We start from the raw sequence: 12429 nt of genomic DNA, 5'->3' as shown, positions 1-12429 counted from the left end.
AACCAACCCATAGAAACCGCCACCACCACAAAACAACAAAGATTATATAAAGGTATAAACTGTAGTAGGATGAGTCAAAACGTAGGAGCAGTGAACGTAAACGATAAGGAACCGAGATCTGCACCATTTAGGTCAACTTAAAGTGAAAATAGCTTATTCCATAAACTGAGCTAGATGTTATCCAGCTTTTGAAGTTCTACTCAACAGAAAATTATGTTCAAGACCAAACCAAGGGTTCTTTGTAGTAAGAGAGTCTTAAAACCCTCTTTAGTGTAATCAGGAACTATTCTGAGAAATAAAATAAAAAATAATAATTTAAATAAAAGGTTACCTACTATTTTAAGTGCATATAGAAAACTGATCATACATTTTTTTAACAAAAAATGTTTTTCATATACATGTTCCTAAGACCTTTTTCACTTGGAAATAAGTATAACTAAATAACAAGAACAAGAACAATAACCGTGTAAAATCAGAGCAGACCTGTATGCCCTTTAAAACAGTATCTTAGTTACTGTATACATAAAAAATAAATACAACTTTCAGTCTTCGTAAGTTTGTAAACAAAATAGGCCTTCTGGTCATACAAGAACAAACTAATAAATTGAGGTACCTCAGTATTCCCGAAAAATAGTCACCTGATGCTTGTTAGGTAACGTTAATCAATACAAGGAGAATGAGAATACCGCGGCCGAAACCATCAATCTGTTCCTTCTGGTGAGATTTTAGGGCGGAATATGGATTTCTGAACCGTTGATGAAGCCTCGTCCTCCGACGAGGTAAGCAGCCTTTCCCTCATTTCGTGCTTTCTTGATCGGCCACAACTTGTTCCTTCTTTCTATGTCCTCCGGGCTGAGATGCTCGGCGAAACGCATACCATGGCTCTGAAGGAAGGCGTTCTTCCTAGCAGCTTTCCAGACAGCATCCCTGTAGAATCTGGCAGTGAAGAGGATGATGATACCCCTTGGTCTTGAATCGTTTTGCTGTTGCTTCTTGCCGGGGCGATGCACAACGTTGATGGTATCACCAACTTTGTTCTTCTCTGCAGGCATAACTTCTTGGCAGATGCGGATAGCCTCTCCTCGCACATCCTCATTCTCCACCTTTGGCACGACATAGAGTCTCAGGTTCCATCTTCTTGTGTATTGTTCCAGATCAGTGAGACGTCTATGGTAGACATTGTTATTCTTTTCCACCTTTTTTTCAACTTTTGCCACTCTTATTTTCACATCCTTGATTTCACCACATGCAAACTCCAGTCTTTTTCTAGCCTTCGATAACCATGGTGTTCGCGCCTTCCATTTTCTCAATGGCGTCAGACCTGGAGTTGATGAGTATGGAGAGGGTAGCCACGATGTCAGAGTTCATGTTGGGTTTTTTGGAGGGTGGAGGTTTGCACGGAGTAACCGGTAAAGAGGGGAATTTGTCAGCTTCAACAGCATTCGAAAGCATGATATTATCCATAGGGCAAGCGTAGTTATGGCAGTTGTCTATAAGCACGTTTCTCTCTTGTTGATTAGCAATAGAACGGCTAGCTTCCTTTCTTTTTTTGTCACAATTTCGCATGGACATGCCGAAATAAATTATCCAATTCTTGTTCCAGTCACAGGAAAGTTCTTATATCTTGAACAAATAAAAACAGTAATAGTAATGACTGTAAACTTGTTTTTTTCACAATATTTCTGAAGTTGTGTGGTGGCTCTGTAAAAAAAAGTGTCTGTTCAAGCCGCCATCTTGGCCTCCTCCCATACTGGACAATATCAATGTTCAGATGAGAGCCAGGTTTGACGTGCGACCCACGTGACTACACAGCAAGCTGACTCAATTTTGGTCACCGCCTTTCAAAATATGTTGCATTATGGCTATAACAATTGTCTGACTTGCAACTACATGTCGACTGTATGACCTTTACAAGAACCATGTGATCAAAGGTCATGAACCGTCTACTTGGAAATTCTGCAGTTTCTCCCTCACCAACTGCAACTTGAAGTCGGAACCAAAGCATTCTGCGACACAACCTGTTTTTCTTGGAAGCAAAAGGCAGTACATGCTCATAAGTGGATGATGTCGCCACCTATTATTGGTGTTATCAGTGCATTTTTACTGTTTTGGGTGGATGACTATTTAGAGCTGAAATACATCTTCATCCTTACATCCTTAAATACATATTAAACCAATCAAATTACATAGGCCTACATGTGATCCACATTTCTAGCATAAATTCATTATCTTACTTGGGACAATATAGCTAATGTATTTATTGCCTAGTTAAATAAAAATAAAAATATTTTTTTATCAGATGTTACTGTCATGTTGTCTCCCATGTTATAGCCTACTGTACAATTTGTCTTATATTTGTCTAATATTGTTGTCACCAAACAAATGTAAATGTGTTGATTGTCTATTAAGTGTGAATAAAATGGTATAAAGATTGTAGGCTACACATCGGTTATTGTAGAGTATTTCTACACTGGCAATTTTAGAGGTTTAATCTCTGTCTGGGAAACCGGCTCTTAATGAGAAAGTACCCCAGACACCAGTCGTGGGGTCAATACCAAGTGCATTTTAATGCTTGGCGTATTGTATACCCAGTAACTTATGTGAACTGATGTACATATATATATAGTCTAAACATTTTCTGTACAGTGGAGTGTTTTGTTCTTCATGTGGGTGAATCCAATTCTGTTCTTTACATTCTTACTGACAAAAACAACATAAAGCTTGAGAAATAAAGGAATACACTGCAGGCTGTAGTGATGTTGACATGCAATCAATTACTATACAGTAAGAATCTTTGTGGACTCCATTTAATCACATCTGTTACAATTCTATGTTGCACAGTCACAAATAATAATGAGGAAGGTACAAGGCCATGACATAATTGCAAACAGAGCATATCCCATATGCTGCAAAAACACCTACAGTATATGTTATAATTCTAGTAGCCTATGCATTCACTTCCTGGTTATATTTTGAGAAAACAATCACAAAAATATAAAACAAGTATTGTGAATGTTAGAAAGAGCTTGGGCTGGTATCTAATTTCCTTATCATCAGCATATTCATTCCTTGGACCATGTTGATCATGTTCAGCCTTGTGTGGGACAAGTGGAATTAGTATCCACTTCATCGGCAATAACAGATAAGAATGCCATGTCTGCCGAGTAGAGCATACACAACAGTATCATCGGCATACAAGTGTACGTACATTTTTTTTACAGACAAGTTGATATTGTTAATGTAAAAAGTCAAAGGGAAGGACCCCGAATCGACCCGAGGGACATTAAAATCAATGCATTTCATGAAACACAGAGAGGAACAGAATACGGACAGCGTCTGGACAGGGGAAAACAAAACAACAATGCTGACACAGGGATGAAACAGAGGAAACAGACAGATATAGGGAAGGCAATCAAAACGTGAAGGAGTCCAGGTTAGTCCAATGAGCATAGATGCGCGTAATGATGGTGACAGGTGTGCGTAATGAAGAGCAGCCTGGCGCTCTCGAGTTCCAGAGAGGGGAAGCGGGACCAGGCGGGACAGTACCCCCACATCTAGGGGAGCCACCCGACATCCCACCTGGGCGAGCCTGACGGGCTGGCCGAGGCATGGGCGCTGGACTAACCGACTGAGGCGTAGAGGCCCGACGAGCCGGCTGAGGCGTAGCAGCCCGACGAGCTGGCTGAGGTGTAGGCAGCCTAACGAGCCGGCTGAGGTGTGGGAGCTTGACGATCTGGCTGAGGCGTGAAAGCCTGACGATCCAGCTGAGGCGTGGGAGCCTGACGAGCTGGCTGTGGCGTGGGAGTCCGGCGAGCTGGCTGAGGTGTAGGGAGCCTGACGAGCTGGCTGTGGCGTGCGAGTCCGGCGAGCTGGCTGAGGTGTAGGGAGCCTAACGAGCCGGCTGAGGCGTGGGAGCTTGACGATCTGGCTGAGGCGTGAAAGCCTGACGATCCCGCTGAGGCGTGGGAGCCTGACGAGCTGGCTGTGGCGTGGGAGCCCGACAAGCCGGCTGAGGCATGACATGGAATGGGCGCCTGCCGAGCCAACCGAGGCAAGGAAACCTCTCGAGCCAGCTAAGGTGTGGAAGCCCGACGAGCCAGTTGAAGCACCCGGACCAGACGTCTCCAAAAAAAAAAACTCCCATATGCTTTGAATATTGGTTTCAGCATTCTGTGAGGACAGACGCTGGAGATGAGATGCAAGTACAGGGAGTGAACATTTAATGAAACACGTACAGGAACAGAATACGGACAGCTTCTGGATAGGGGAAAACGACAATAATGCTGACACAGGGATGAAACAGAGGAAACAAACAGATATAAGGAAGGCAATCAAAATGTGAAGGAGTCCAGGTGAGTCCAATGAGTGCAGATGCGCGTAATGATGGTGACAGGCGTGCGTAATGAATGGCAGCCTGGCGCTCTCGAGTTCCAGAGAGGAGAAGCGGGAGCAGGCGTGACAATCTGAGGCCGGGGATAGCCAATCCAGATTCAATTCCCCTAAAATGACTAACTTTGAGGACAAAAAGGTGTTAAACATTCATATGTAGCACCAATAGCATCCAGGGGGCCGGTAAATCCCAGCAAAAAATAAATGTGTTTTCTGGTTCATGGACACATCTACAAGCAGGAGCTCAAATTTCTTGGTAACAGAAATATTGAAAGATTGGGACACCATGAAATTTGATTTTACATGTATGGCCACTCCTCCACCTTTCTGTCATATCTACATACATTATAATAATTTACTTCAATGTCTTTATAAGAGACAAAACCATTTAACCATGTTTCCGAGAGAACCAGAATGTCTATTGTGTCCATTTTTTAAATCATACTTCATACATTTTGGTGCATTAGCCCAAGGCCGCTACAATATTTAAAGGGTGTATGCAGCTCATTCCCATAAAAAATAACAGGCATGGGGTCATCTGTATCGATTTGTTGAGTGAGCTGAAACTTTGCCAAGGTCCCTGACCAACCACGTGAGCAGAGCAGACTGAGCATTTGACAGACCTCCCCCAAGTCGCTGGATGCAGGGGCTGGGGCGGGAACTGGGAGAGCAGTGTTGGCAGAGCTCAGTCCACCCGGATGAAGGAGTGGAGCAGCTGCAGGAGGCCGGAGTGGCTGCCAATGCTCGATTCTGGGTGTGCACAGGAGGCCTCGGTGTGGCTCCTGTTGTAGGTTTGGGGCTGCCATGGGGGACAGGTGTGTCCTAGGCCTGTCCTGTGGATGGGAGGAGGGAAGATAACCGTAACTAGCCTGGGAGAGAGGTTGTGAGGGGAATTGAGGAGGGTGGTGTGGAGGGCAGTGTGGCTGGCAAAGGTCTAAATTCTCAGCATATGAGGGCTGATGATGTGAATGACACATGGTGTGGACTGCATCATGTGGTGCACAATCCTCTACAGTGTTTTGCCAGACCCGAGGGTAGTGGTCGGTGCTGTGTAGAGCTGGGCTGAGTTGAGATGAGCCTGGTCTGGTTAAGCTATGGTGTGATGGCCCGGGTCTGGTTGTGCTGTGCTGTGATGGGCTGGGCTGGGCTGGGTCAATACACATTAGACATGGCAAAATGTATCGAATTACATGAAAATGTTCTTTAAAACTGCTAAATGTTCTCTCCACCAACAAGAGGGGGACAAACTCAGACTGAAGGGCATCCAGTCATTCCTCGTCTATCCAGCAATGCTCCGGGCCACACACAGTGGAGAGTGCCTGTCATTCAGCCGGCTGCAACCGGGAGACCCATGAAGCGGCGCACAATTGGCCCAGTGTCGTCCGGGTTAAGGGAGGGTTAGGCCGGCCGGGATGTCCTTGTACCATTGTGCTCTAGTGACTCCTTGTTGCAGGCCGGGTGCATGCACGTTGACTTTGGTCGCCAGCTGTACAGTGTTTCCTCCGACACATTGGTGCGGCTGGCTTCCGGGTTAAGTGAGTAGTGTGTCAAGAAGCATTGCAGCTTGGCAGGTCGCATGGGTCTCGACCTTCACCTCCCCCGAGTCCATATGGGAATTGCAGCGATGGGACAAGAATATAACTACCGATTGGGGAGAAAAAGGTGTAAAATTATTATTTTTTTAATTATAAAAATAAATCATAATAAAACAAAAACAATTATTTTATAACTAAGTTACATTTACCATGTTCGTGTGATAACTTTGTCTGGTGGTAACTGGCTAGCTAACTTGTCTCATGTTGCTATGACAACAACTGTGAAGCTAGAGAGGTCGACTATCTATCACCACTGGATTATTTAGCAAGTTAGTTCTCCATGTTTGTGCTACGTTAAGGCTTAATTGAGAAATTCTTGCCATTCTCATATCTCCATTGTGTCAATTGTGTCAATTGTGTCAATTGTGTCCATTGTGTCAATTAATGCAAGATATTTAGGAAATGGAGTGAGACGTTCAGGGGTGATGGGAGGGTTTTAGTGATAGACACCGCTGCATTTGAAATAAATTACCACTCAGTGGATGACTCAACTGTGGTACTGTATGGTCAGCTGTAAAAGGTTTCATAAGAGGAAACACTACACATTTTCTCTAATTTACAAAATTCAAAAAGCTCTCACACATCTGAGCTATCTTTTTTGCAGGTGCATGGTAACAGTTGAATAAAATTTGAAAAAAGACAAAACCCGCACACTGCTCTTGATAGTATCAATGTGATGCGGGTTTCTTCTTTTTTACTCAAATTTACAGAAAGGAAGACTTCAGAAATTCTATTAATTGGAAAATCATTGTAAAATGTTGGAATACTCTCTTAAAAACAAGTATTTAACAGAGAGACATTTTGCTAAAAACAAGTAGACTGGAATTTAATGAGCTGTTGTGATGTAGAGAAGAATTCATTATGCAGAGGGTGTGACAAAAATACTATTTTCAAGGGAATAGGCCTAGCCACTTACTAGTGCTGCAGCTTAAACATGCTGAAGCAACATAATTAAAACAGCTAATCAGATCTTTTAATTTATTTATTTCACCTTTCTTTAACCAGGTTGGCCAGTTGAGAACAAGTTCTCATTTACAACTGCGACCTGGCCAAGATAAAGCATAGCAGTGCGACAAAACAACACAGAGTTAAACATGGGATAAACAAACATACAGTCAATAACACAATAGAAAAATCTATAAACAGTGTGTGCAAATGTAGTAATATTAGGGAGGTAAGGCAATAAATGAATAGGCCATAGTGGCAAAATAATTACATTTTAGCAATTAAACACTGGAGTGATAGTTGTGCAGAAGATGAATGTGCAAGTAGAGATACTGGGGTGCAAAGGGCAAAAGAATAACAATATGGGGATGAGGTAGTTGGGTGGGCTATTTACAGATGGGCTGTGTACAGGTGCAATGATTGGTAAGCTGCTCTGACAGCTGATGCTTAAAGTTAGTGAGGGAGATATAAGACTCCAGCTTCAGGGATTTTTGCAATTCGTTCCAGTCATTGGTAGCAGAGAAGGGAGGCCAAAGGAGGTGTTGGCTTTGGGGATGACCAGTGAAATATATCTGCTGGAGCGCGTGCTACGGGTGGGTGCTGCTATGGTGACCAGTGAGCTGAGATAAGGCGGGGCTTTACCTAGCAAAGACTTATAGATGACCTGGAGCCAGTGGGTTTGGCAACGAATATGAAGCGAGGGCCAGCCAACGAGAGCATACAGGTCGCAGTGGTGGGTAGTATATGGGGCTTTGGTGACAAAAAGGATGGCACTGTGATAGACTAAATCCAATTGCTGAGTAGAGTGTTGGAGGCTATTTTGTAAATGACATCGCCAAAGTCAAGAATCGGTAGGATAGTCAGTTTTACGAGGGTATGTTTGGCAGCATGAGTGAAGGATGCTTTGTTGCAAAATAGGAAGCCAATTCTAGATTTATTTTTTTGATTGGAGATGCTTAATGTGAGTCTGTAAGGAGAGTTTACAGTCTAACCAGACACCTAGGTATTTGCAGATGTCCACATATTCTAAGTCAGAACCGTCCAGAGTAGTGATGCTAGACGGGTGGGTGGGTGCGGGCAGCGATTTGTTGAAGAGCATGCATTTAGTTTTACTTGTATTTCAGAGCAGTTGGAGGCCATGGAATGAGGGGCATTGAAGCTCGTCTGGAGGTTTGTTAACACAGTGTGCAAAGAAGGGCCAGAAGTATACAGAATGGTGTCGTCTGCGTAGAGGTGAATCAGAGAATCACCAGTAGCAAGAGCAAGATCATTGATGTATACAGAGAAAAGAGTTGGCCCGAGAATTGAACCCTGTGGCACCCCCATAGAGACTGCCAGAGGTCCGGACAACAGGCCCTCCGATTTGACACACTGAACTCTATCTGAGAAGTAGTTGGTGGACCAGGCGAGGCAGTCATTTGAGAAACCAAGGCTGTTGAGTCTGCCGATAAGAATGCGGTGATTGACAGAGTCGAAAGCCTTGGCCAGGTTGATGAAGATAGCTGCACAGTATTGTCTTTTATCAATGGCGGTTATGATATCGTTTAGGACCTTGAGCGGGGCTAGGGTGCACCCGTGACCAGCTCAGAAACCAGATTGCACAGCGGAGAAGGTACAGTGGGATTCGAAATGGTCAGTGATCTGTTTGTTAACTTGGCTTTCGAAGACTTTAGAAAGGCACGGTAGGATAGATATAAGTCTGTAACAGTTTGGGTCTAGAGTGTCTCCCCCTTTGAAGAGGGGGATGACCGCGGCAGCTTTCCAATCTTTAGGGATCTCAGACGATACGAAAGAGAGGTTGAACAGGCTAGTAATAGGGATTGCAACAATTGTGGCGGATAATTTTAGAAAGAGAGGGTCCAGATTGTCTAGCCCAGCTGATTTGTAGGCGTCCAGATTTAGCAACTCTTTCAGAACATCAGATATCTGGATTTAGGTGAAGGAGAAGCGGGGGAGGCTTGGGCAAGTTGCTGTGGGTGGTGAATAGCTGTTGACCGGGATAGGGGTAGCCAGGTGGAAAGCATGGCCAGCCGTAGAAAAATGCTTATTGAAATTCTCGATTATCGTAGATTTATCGGTGGTGACAGTGTTTCCTAGCCTCAGTGCAGTGGGCACCTGGGAGGAGGTGCTCTTATTCTCCATGGATTTTACAGTGTCCGAGAACGTTTTGGAGTTTGTGGTACAAGGTGCAAATTTCTGTTTGAAAAAGCTAGCCTTTGCTTTCCTAACTGCCTATGTATATTGGTTCCTAACTTCCCTGAAAATATGCATATCGCGGGGGCTATTCAAATCATTTGTCACGTGCTCCAAATACAACAGGTGTTTGAGTTTGAGTTTATGTATTTTTTACAGGGACAGTGCACATTAATCAACGTTTCAGTAAAAGTGCCGGTTTTAGCCAGCCGGCTAATTTTCAACCTCAGTCCCTGGGCAGGTTATTAAAAACAATTACAATTTAAACAATCATTGAGCAGTGAGCACACGCAGAGCAACATAGAACAAGCAAGACATAGCATACAGACAGAGCAACATAGGACAAAAAGCAGTAAGACAAAATTCATAAAAGCAACAAAGTGGTTCCACACCTCACAAGCTACAGACAACATGGAAAGCGGCAATACACAGCTAGGGATTATGTTCACAAATCTGATTGACCTTTAGCCATGTCTTCATGCATTTTGTGAAAGTGTGATATGTCGTGCAGTTATGTGTGTCTGATGGCAGTGTATTCCAGACATGGGAAGCTCTCACAGAGAAAGCGGATTTACTAAAGGTGCTTTTCCTTAAGGGAACTATACAGTCACCTCTCATGGCAGACGTTGTGGATCTGCTGCCATATGTTTGGGTTTTCTGTTTAACAAAAATACTGAGTGGAGGGGGAGCCAGGTTATTTAGGATCTTGAATACAAGACATGCGTCGGTGTATTGCACAAGATTTTCCCAACTCAGGAGCTCATGCTTTCTGAGGATGTAACAGTGATGATGGCTATTGGGCTTCCTATCAAGCACTTTGAGAGCCTGTTTGTAGACTGACTGAATAGGTTTTAATGTTGTACAGCAAGCTTGGGCCCAACTAATCAAGCAGTATGTTAAGTGGGGGAGTATCATAGATTTGAAGTACAGTTTTGCTACCTCTGTAGTCAAACAATTTCGTATAAATTGGAAATTAGCTAGGTTGAATTTGGGTATTTGAATTACCTTTTTCACATGCTTTTTAAAAGAGAGGTTGGAATCAAGTATGATGCCAAGGTACTTAAAATCAGATACCACCTGGAGCTTCTCCCCTGACACATAGACATCTGGCTCAGTAGCATCTGTTGCCCTCTTTGTGAAAAACATGCAGACAGTTTTGTTCACATTGAGATGCAAACACGAGTCACTGAGCCAATTTGTAACCTGGACCATTACAGTAGTGAGTTCTTGTGCAGCTTGTTGTTTGCTCTTTGCATGCACATATATCACTGTATCATCTGCATACATTTCAACTTCAGACCCAGTACAGACAGAAGGCAGATCATTAATGTACAGGCTGAACAGGAGGGGCACCAGTATTGACCCTTGGGGCACACCCACATCATAGCTAAGAGTGGCCGACAGCTCATTGCTCATTACAGTGAAATGCTTACTTGCAGGCTCTAACCAATAGTGCAAAAAAGGTATTCGGTGAACAATAGGTAGGTAAAGTAATAAAAACAACAGTAAAAAGACAGGCTATATACAGTAGGGAGGCTATAAAAGTAGCGAGGCTACATACAGATACTGGTTAGTCAGGCATATTGAGGTAGTATGTACATGTAGATATAGTTAAAGTGACTATGCATATATGATGAACAGAGAGGAGCAGTAGCATAAAAGAAGGGTTGGCGGGTGGTGGGTGGGACACAATGCAGATAGCCCGGTTAGCCAATGTGTGGGAGCTCTGGTTGCTCGGCCCAATTGAGGTAGTATGTACATGAGTGTATAGTTATAGTAACTATGCATATATGATAAACAGAGAGTAGCAGCAGCGTAAAAACAAGGGTTGCATTATTCGATGCTAATGCAGTACGCCACAGGATGTTTTTGTGCTGGTCAAGGGCAGTCAAGTCTGGAGTGAACCAAGGGTTATATCTGTTCTTAGTTCAACATTTTGGGAATGGGGCATGCTTATTTAAGATAGTGAGGAAAGCACTTTTAAAGAATAACCAGGCATCCTCTGCTGATGGAATGAGGTCAATATCCTTCCAGGATACCCGGGCCAGGTCGATTAGAAAGGCCTGCACGCTGAAGTGTTTTAGGGAGCGTTTAACAGTGTTGAGGGGTGGTCGTTTGACCGCGGACCCATTACGAACGCAGGCAATGAGGCAGTGATCGCTGAGATCCTGGTTGAAGACAGCAGACGTGTATTTAGAGGGCAGGTTGGTCAGGATGATATCTATGAGGGTGCCCATGTTTTTAGGGTTGTACCTGGTAGGTTCCTTGATAATTTGTGTGAGATTGAGGGCATCTTAGATTGTAGGACGGCCGGGGTGTTAAACATATCCCAGTTTAGGTCACCTAACAGTACAAACTCTGAAGATAGATGGGGGGCAATTAATTCACATATGGTGTCCAGGGCACAACTGGGTGCTGAGGGGGTCTATAACAAGAGGCAACAGTGAGAGACTTATTACTGGAAAGGTGGATTTTTAAAGTAGAAGCTTGAACTGTTTGGGCACAGACCTGGATAGCATGACAGAACCCTAACTCCACCCCCTTTGGCAGTTCTATCTTGGCGGAAAATGTTGTAGTTGGGATGGAAATTTCAGAATTTTTGGTGGCCTTCCTAAGCCAGGATTCAGACATGGATAGGACATCAGGGTTGGCGGAGTGTGCTAAAGCAGTGAATAAAACAAACTTAGGGAGGAGGCTTCTGATGTTAACATGCATGAAACCAAGTCTTTTATGTTTACAGGAGTCAACAAATGATAGCGCTTGGGGAATAGGAGTGGAACTGGGGGCTACAGGGCCTGGGTTAACCTCTACATCACCAGAGGAACAGAGGAGGAGTAGGATAAGGGTACGGCTAAAGGCTATAAGAACTGGTCGTCTAGTGCGTTGGGGGACAGAGAATAAAAGGAGCAGTATTCTGGGCGTGGTAGAATAGATTCAGGGCATAATGTACAGACAATGGTATGGTAGGATGTGAGTACAGTGGAGGTAAACCTAGGCGTTGAGTGACGATGAGAGAGGTTTCATCTCTGGAGGCACCAGTTAAGCCAGGTGAGGTCTCCGCACATGTGTGGGGTGGGACAAAGGAGCTATCTAAGGCATTATGAGCGGGACTGAGGGCTCTACGGTGAAATAAAACAATAATAACTAGCCAAGACAGCAGTAGACACGGCATATTGACATTAGAGAGAGGCATAAAGCAATCACAGGTGTTGATCAGGAGAGCTAAGACAACAACGGGTGAATGGGCAGAGCGGGTCAGTTAGGTACATACAGGACCTGAGTTCGAGGCTGGGGCCGATAGGTAAAC

This window comes from Salvelinus fontinalis, chromosome 2 (assembly GCF_029448725.1).
Source record: "Salvelinus fontinalis isolate EN_2023a chromosome 2, ASM2944872v1, whole genome shotgun sequence".
Lineage (NCBI taxonomy): Eukaryota > Metazoa > Chordata > Actinopteri > Salmoniformes > Salmonidae > Salvelinus > Salvelinus fontinalis.
This window is presented reverse-complemented; position numbering follows the sequence as displayed.